We start from the raw sequence: 8355 nt of genomic DNA, 5'->3' as shown, positions 1-8355 counted from the left end.
TTTTCTTGGCAAATTTTTCCCTGTGCAATCAAAAGGTCTGACTGAGATTAAGCTTTGCCAGACAGGAGCAAAGAAGAGCAAAACAAGGAATGATTTCAGCCACCATGGGCTTCTTCCCAAAACAATTAGAGCTTGAATTTAAGCGAACAAATCGGATTTGAGGTTTTTCTTCCTTGGAGGCCATTGTTCCATTGAGCAAAGGGCACAGGGCTGATGAACTGAGCCAATGGCTCCCCGAGCACCTCTGCCACAGATCCAAATGCCACCTACAGCATCTGCCTATAGGTGGGCTGAGAACAGTGGGAGAGAACCGTGAGGCTATTGGTGAAAAACACTGGCAGATTTAAACATTAACTGTGTGCCAGGCGGGCCTTGCTTAAGAGCTTAGATGTATTTGCATTTATTCCTAATAACATCTTTGGGAATAGATACTGTTAGCATCTCATTTTACCAACCAGGAAACTGAGGCTCCCAGAAGTTAAGTGACTCACCAATAGTTAACAATTAAATGACCCAGGAGATTCTAGAGCCCATGCTCTTAACTACCAGACTCCAGAGTGGAGGGAAATCGGCTCTGGGAATAAAATTAGGAGGCCAGTTGCCCTCTTCTTTCCAAGGATAGTCCCAGAGCAGCTACTTTAAAGCTGTAAGTGAGCAACCTCAGAAAGAACAATAGTGTGGCTGCCAGTTCCCAAGCACACACTGTGCTGATCTCTTCACCAACATCGTGGAATCCTCACCGCAGCCTAGAAAGGGAACATCCAATTTCACAGATGAGAAAGCTGGTCCTCAGAGAGATGAAGGTTTTGCCCAAAGTCACACAAACAAAAAAATTCACAATTCAAACCTTTGTTCCCAAACACTGAGCTGTGAACCTCCACCTATAATTCAAACCCATCACTTTGCAAATGGAGACCACAAGGGGCAGAGAGCCCCTAACTGCAAAGGTAGACAGTCTCTTGGCCCCTCCTCCAGTCCAACACTTTCCAGTACCTGCTCCACGCTGTCTGGTCTCTCCATGACCAGTACCCCTCCTGGAGCAGGGCAAGGGGACCCCTGCCCTGGCCATGCCCCTATCTAACCACACCTCCTTCTCCAGGTCATGGAACCAGGAAATCCCATGCCCAGATGGCCCCAAGTCCATGTTCAGAGCCAGCATGGCCTCCTCCCACATCCATCAATCCCAAGAAGAGCCACACAGTCCCAAGCCCAGAGAAGTGGTTAAGGGGCCAGGGTTTGTTGGGGTGCAGACCTATATTGGACATGTTAGCTGGGGTGGGGATATGCATGCATATGCACATGCTTTCTTTTCCTCTCCCTACTTTTCTTCTTTCATTCCCTCCTTTCCTTCCTTCCTTCTTTCTTTCCTTCCTTCCTCCCTTCTTTTCCTCCTCCTTCCCTTCTTTCCTCCTTTCCCTCCTCCCTTCCTTCTTCCCTTCCTTTCTCCTTCCTGACCTGGGTTTGAATTCTGAGTTTTCTCTTTCCCAAGCTCCAGAGGCATAGAGGAGACCAGGTCCTAGCTCTGCCATGTTTGCTGATGGGTCTGCACATCTTTCTTTCTCCCTTGAGCCTTTATTTCCTCAGCTGTTAGTGGGGGGCATTTCACACCCCCACAATTTTTGCCCCTCTGTTGCTGAGCCTTTGAGCCTCCTAAACAATCCATCTCACTAGTCCAGACCCCTTGTTCTACCCTGCTTTTTATAAACCTTTCAATGGTGGATTTCTGTCTCTCCTCAGTGAAGTGTTCCTTTTTCATCCTTGATTTTGGACTGCAGCTTTTCGAGTTCAATCTTGGGGTCATGGCCTGTCTACTCAGTACTATTTTAAGTTGAGAGATCTTCGTTGATGCTGTTTCTCTGAGAGCAGTATTCCCTCCATTAACTAATCCCTTGAGGAAATAATACCATTATATGAAGCCAGCAGTGTTCAAAACAAAACCCACCTCTATAAATCATGCCAAGCAGGTTTCCAGATACCTCCAGGTGCAGCTTCCAATTGGTCCGACCTGGATGGAAGAAAATGGAGCCAAGTAGTGACACATCTGACATTTTCCTGACCCAGCTCCTCTTTCTGCCCCCTTCCCACTCCCTCCTGCCTCCGCAGCCAGCATCCTGCTTTCCCATCTCCCTCGGGTCCATCACAGCAGGGGCAGGGACAAGTGTAACCAGTACCCTTGGTTCCCTGTGTTAAAGTGGGGGCATGTCAGGTAGGAGAGTGGTTCCTGAAGAAATGAGTTTGGGAAATGCTGGATTAAAGACAGTTCAATGGGTCTGTTAACCTCAGTACTTTTCTGAGCTCTTAATATTTTCAAGCACCTGGTAAATCTCCAGGAAAGGAACAGTTTCCCAAATTTACTTGACCAAGGAGCCCCTTATTCAAGCTGCATTTTTTGGGATGAGTGTTCCAAGCAATATCCTTTGAGAAATACTGTCTGAACTGAAACTCCTCTGCGTTAAGGCACTCCTCCGTTCAACCTCTTATACATTGTTTTTTATCTAATCGTCAACTTCTTTTGCTTTGACTTTGCTGAAGAGCTTCCACATCTCATCTTTCATTTCTCCCTCCCAACAATCCTGTGAGACAAATGCTATTCCTCAGAATTTACAGATGAAGAAACTGGAGCTCAAAGGAGTCTCCTTGTCTTAGGTCTCACCTCCAGGAAGCCCAGAACCTGGCTGGGCAAATGTGATGACTCCTGGTGAACATATAAGGAAACCAAGGCACAGAGAGGTACCCTGTTCCAGTTTGCAAACAAGCCAGGGATCAATGTTTCTGGCTTCCTGGATCTGTCGTCTTTCACTCTCCATAAAGAAAAGCATGAGGCTTTTCAGCCAGCAGGCAGGGAGGATGGGACTGGGATGTTGTCGGACGAGGGGATCAGATGGGATTCAGCATGCTGATGGCTGGCATTGGAGCTAGGGTCCCAGGAGAGTCTGAATCTGCCCTGCCATTACCCCCTTCTCCTGGTGAGATCCCAGAGGAAGACATGCAATGAGGAACAACGGAAATATGGAACCAAGGCACAATTTTATTGTGAGCTGGGATGCCTGGTAGTCCCCCAAAGCTGGAGGTTATCTTGGGCTCAGAGCCTGGGCAGGGTCTTTCCCTCCTCCTTACCCATATCTACAAGGGCCGAAGACCCTGGTATGAGAGACCCCACACACTGGTAAATGAAGTGTAGTCAGGATCCTGGTCTCTAATCAGTGGTACTCGAGGAATGGAGCTTCCTTCTCTCCTGTCTACGTCAACTCAAAGTAGCACCACTTGGCCAACTCTCAGGCAAACGTTTGTTTGCTTTTCTAGGATGCTTTGGTAAAAGGTAGGGGTCCATCAAGGAGGGACCATGCTTCTCACGCCCTACTAACAGCTGAGGAAATAAAGGCTCAGGGGAGAAAGAAAGATGTCCAGATCCATCAGCAAGCATGGCAGAGCTGCGATCTGGTCTCCTCTTGGCTCCAGTACTCAGAGGAGCCTGGCTACAGCTCCTAGAAGCTTGGTCAGGTCCTTCTGTTATCAGGACAGGGGCTAGGATCATTCTTCTCGACCCTGGAGGTCACTCTGTCTCATCTTAACCATGACTACTCCCCCTCACTCAGACCTTCTTCCATCTCCTGTTCCTCATCCCATTCCTCCTTTTAGGAGCTAAGGTTAAGCCTGGGCCTGCCTTCCCCTTGCCATCAGTCCCAAGATCCCAAAGACTCTATTTTGTGGCTTAGATGCTAGTCTGAAATAATTTGGCCAGTTTGACATATTGCACCTTCCCCTGCCTCTCATCCTGAAGCACACCCTTCTGTCTCCCTTTTCACTTCAGCCCTTGGTGGAGATTCTCATGAAAAGCTGTCATTTTTGTGCACCCTTTATTATCAACAGAGGTATGATTGAAGGCTTACAAATTTGATCACTGGTTGGATGTTCCTGGACAATGACAAAGCAAGCACATCTTGTCCAGGAGATTCCTCTCTGGTGAAACATGGGAAAACTTTGCAAGAAAGATTTAGGCAATATTTTTTCTCATCCACTTGGGAGCTCCATAGCGTGCTAAGTAATGGCCACCCAAAGATCCAAGTTCTGGTCCCTGGAGCCCGTGAACGTGACCTCATTTGGAAAGGGGTTTTGCAGATGTGATTAAGTTTAGGATCGTGGGGTGGGGAGATTACCCTGGATTTCCTGGGTGGGCCCTAAATGTCATAAGTGTCCTTACAAGAGAGAGGCAAAAGAAGGTAACAGAAATACAAGAAATACATGTGGAAAAGTAATGGAAAGAAGAAATAAGGAGATGTGGCTGCAAGCCAAGCAATGCAGGGCAGCACCAGAAGCCGGAAGGCAAGGATGGATTCTCCTCTAGAGTCCTGCTGACACCTTGGCTTCAGACATCTGGCCTCCAGAACTGAGAGAGAATAAATTTTTGTTGTTTCAAGCCACTTGGTCTGTGGTCATTAGTTATGGCAGCCCTAGAAAGCTGATACAGACACTAAGGCTTCTGGAATGGGACACAGTTTTCTCAGGCATGTGGAATCTGGCCAGTGCTTATCCATCAATTATTTCTTTTGCTCACATTTCTTTAGTTCACATTTCGCTTATGTATCAGGCTCTGTGCTAAGCTCTGGGGACACCAATAGGACTAGGAACCTATTCCTGTCCTCAAGGAACACACGGTCTAGCAGCAGAGTTACAAACAGATTATAAAGTAATGCTTTAAATACAAAAGGAGAGACACAAAGAAATCTCCATGGAGGGGTTGGGGACCAACTGGAGCATTGTCAGGAGGTCTGGCCAGGGATTCCTGGGGAGGGGGAGGCCTGAGCAGAGGGAATATGGATAAGTGAAGGCTGGCGGAGGGTGGGGTTGGGTGGTATGTGTGGTGCAGTGTGCCTGTGGGTGTGTGTGTGTGTGTGTGCATGCATATGCATTGGGTATATATGGTGCAGTGTGTATGTGTTAGAGAGTGTATGCACATGTATGTACACCTGAGGGTGGGAGGTTGGGTGGGTTTGAGCAGGGCTGCCATGGCCAGGGATATAGGATTTGGGGTGCACAGTATCCCTTGGGGGTAACTCCTTCCTCCTTGAAGCCAAGGTCCTGCTCCAACTTCACCATGTCTGAGGAAGGGCTGATTACCATTTTTAGGGACCCTTTTCAACCAGTGCAGGACCTCCCCAACAACCACAGAGGATAGTTTCAGACTGAGGACTGTTCTTCCTTGGTTGCCAAAACTAGCTGTGATGCCCCCTCTCTTCCTAAAAACAAGAGGTTTATGAGCTTGTGTAGGAAAGATGCACTGTTAGAAATCTCAGCTCTGCACATGTCACTCCTGGGTAGGTCTCATTGACCTTAGAGCCCCTGGCCTGCAGACCTGCTTTCATGGGCCAGGGGGAGCCCCCAGACCAGCGTGTGTCCTCCAGTTTCCACTGCCATGAAACAAAGAGTCTGCCATGGGTGGCAGTCTACACTGGGCCACTGTAGACTCCTATTTCCAAGCCTATTATCTCAAAAAGTCTTTGTGTCAGGCAATTTTTTAGCTTCTGTGAGGAATGGTTTTATAGTTCATTATTGGCTAAAACTCTGAGGAGCATGGGAAGGGGGAGGCTGAGTGAGTGGCTGCAGTTGAGATCTCCCAGAGACTCCTGATACGGTTTGGCTGTGTCCCCACCCAAATCTCATCTTGAATTGTAGCACCCATAATTCCCACATCATGGGAGGGACCTGGTGGGAGGTCATTGAATCACGGGGGCAGATCTTTCCCATGCTGTTCTCATGATAGTGAATAAGTCTCATGAGATCTGATGGTTTTATAAATGGGAGTTCCCCTGCACAAGCTCTCTCTTGCCTTCCACCCTGTAAGACATGCTCTGCTCCTCCTTTGCCTTCCACCATGGTTGTGAGGGCTCCCCAGCCACGTGGAACTCTGAGTCTGTTACACCTCTTTTTATTTATAAATTACTCAGTCACGGGTATGTCTTTATTGGCAGCATAAGAACAGACTAATCCAGGTCCCAAGTAGAAAATGGGCAGAGGGGAATGCGCCAGCACTGGATGAGGCCAGAGGGACAGAAGGGAGGATCCAGGACACCCTGTGGGTTCTTTCCATTTTGATGGTGGCTGAAACAGGTGCCTCTGACTTCCAGGCTCTGTTGATTCAGTGGGACCAAAGCCAAGCATATGAAGACCATGGTAAGTTGAACAAGGAGAGAACCATCTTCCTCTGACCCCAGAGCATTCACCACCCAAACTCCACCCCAGACTCTAGTGGAATGCATTTATTGTTCCAGTTTCCCACTCAATTTTCTAATTTTACACCCGGGAGAGCATTCTCCAAATGCAATATCCTTTGCTTCCTCACACTCATTCAGCTGCAACTGCTCTCTGAAATCACCAGGGAACTCTGCGCTTCAGTCTAGTGCACATTCTGGTCTTCATCTCCTTTGGCCACTTTGTAGCACTCGTCCCTCTCCATCCCTTCCTCCTTTTTCTCCCTTGGCTTCTGTGACCTCTACCACCTGTTTCCTTCCAGCTCTCCCACCACTGTTTCCTCAGATGCTCTTCTGCCCTGATTCTTAACATAGGCCTCCTGAGGGTTTGTGTTTTGAACCTCAGTTCTTTGACAAATCCTGACTGAGTAAATGCAAACCCTGTGCTAGGCACTTGGGCTATTAAACAATGAATAGAACTGAGCCTGTTCCCTCTCACATGTGTAGATGAGGCTGAAAGCTCAGTAGAGGAGGGTGCATGTGACTCGGGCGCATGGGGGGCACACACAGGACAAACAGTCCTTCACTTGGGCTGTGTGCACAGCCGGCTTGTGTGTCTGCACCCAGAGCCCGGCTGTCCACTCCAACTGCAGTCTGTATTTCAGCTCCGCTCTCTACCCAGTTCCACACCCGGGAGCCTCTGCTCACTGGCTGGCTGTTGGCTCTGCAGACACCTCAAATTCAACATGTGTCGAGGTAAACCTAGCTCTCCCTCACCTTCTTCTCTGGCTGTCTGTCTGCGTGTTCTCCTTCAAGGAAGGATGCCATTTTTCACCTTGAAAAGAGAGAGACCAAAGTCAGAGAGACCTGGGAGTCAGCCTGGACTCCCCACTCCCTCTCCCTGTATTCAGAACCACACAGCACCAGGGCAGGAGGAGCCATGCACAACATAGATGAGGACAACAGGGTCTGGGGGTTGGAGGATGAGCTTTCTAGGCAAACTGTGAGGGCCAAAGAGCCCTGCTCAGAGCAAAGGCTTGGTGAATTGCTTGGGCTACTAGGCATGATTCCCAGTGGCAGGAAAGGAGTAATGAGTCCCCACATCCGTCCTTGGGAGCTGGGAGGTTCTCAGCATCTTGGGCCACCCTCACTTTGTGCAACCTCAGGGTCTGCTGGTTACACATGAGGTCCTAGCGCCTATGGACTCAGCACTGAAGAACTACGTCCTGGCCAGTCTCCTCTGTGCCACAATGGGAGAATGCATGTGCCCTGGGATGCAGGGGAGAACGAGAAAAACTAGGTTACGTCCCGGGCAGACGTGCAACTGGGTCTACCCAGCATCCTCCATTCTCCTGGAAGCAGCATCCCACTTGTTTTGATAAATGTTCTTCCCTCTACCTACTCATGGTTAGAATGGCAGCAGTCGTGTTCTTGCAGAGCTCACTCTGGGCACAGTTTCATCCCCAGGAGGGACGGAAGTTTCCCCCTGGGACTTCTTGCCCCTGGGAGGTGTGTTAGTGGTGTCTGCTGGGGACTGCTGTTGCGGCTGTGCTTCCCAACCTCCCCTAGAAGCAAGTTATCAGCAAGGATAGTGGAGAGGAGTCCCAGTGTTCCAAAAGCCCGGCTGCCCTGAGTTATGCACAGACTGGTTAGTTAATGCTTTGTTTCATTACCTGCCATCCTTCTGCTTATAAATCCCCTTTGAACCAAAGTACTTTTAGGTGGGTTTCGGACATTTTACAACTGAATGGCCTGACAAGTACGGTGAAGGCAATGCCCCTTCTCAGAGGACCAGGACTAACACTGTAGGGAGGAATTCCAGATGGGCAGGCAGGCAGTCATGGGGAGTATAACCAGAGCACATCAGCTGTGTGTGGAAAATACATCACCCCACCTGTGTGCAGGACACACAGTATATGTGCCATAAACACATGAAAGCCATAGCAACTGTAGAGTCAATACCTGCTATTCTAGATTCTATTCTTGTGGTTGTGAAGCAGTGGGAATCGTTTATTCCTGAACTTGTATCACCCGATCAGGGAGGAACAGTTATGACTCTGATCACTAGACCACTCCAGTAGTTTTTATTAAGGTTAGGTCAACAAATACATTCAAGATAATTTATGGCAACCTTTTGGTTGGTGGGTCACATTTAATAATGCTTTTT

General features: G+C 48.7%; 1 long non-coding RNA gene across 2 annotated transcripts; it reads right to left on the bottom strand.

Moving 5' to 3' along the window:
• Positions 1-386: 386 nt before the first annotated feature.
• LOC105485979 (uncharacterized) lies at positions 387-8081 on the bottom strand. 2 transcript variants are annotated; one of them, XR_011615174.1, is made up of 4 exons: positions 7862-8081; positions 6966-7023; positions 1943-2005; positions 387-746 (listed from the first exon to the last, which is right to left on the bottom strand). It is a non-coding gene; the product is annotated as an uncharacterized lncRNA (long non-coding RNA). The 2 variants fall into 2 exon arrangements; XR_989869.3 differs by lacking the exons at positions 387-746; positions 1943-2005 and adding an exon at positions 5972-6128.
• Between the last annotated feature and the right edge of the window lie 274 nt (positions 8082-8355).

This window comes from Macaca nemestrina, chromosome 16, assembly GCF_043159975.1.
Source record: "Macaca nemestrina isolate mMacNem1 chromosome 16, mMacNem.hap1, whole genome shotgun sequence".
Classification (NCBI taxonomy): domain Eukaryota; kingdom Metazoa; phylum Chordata; class Mammalia; order Primates; family Cercopithecidae; genus Macaca; species Macaca nemestrina.
The sequence above is the reverse complement of the archived record's forward strand: the minus strand, read 5'-3'. Positions and strand labels throughout refer to the sequence as shown.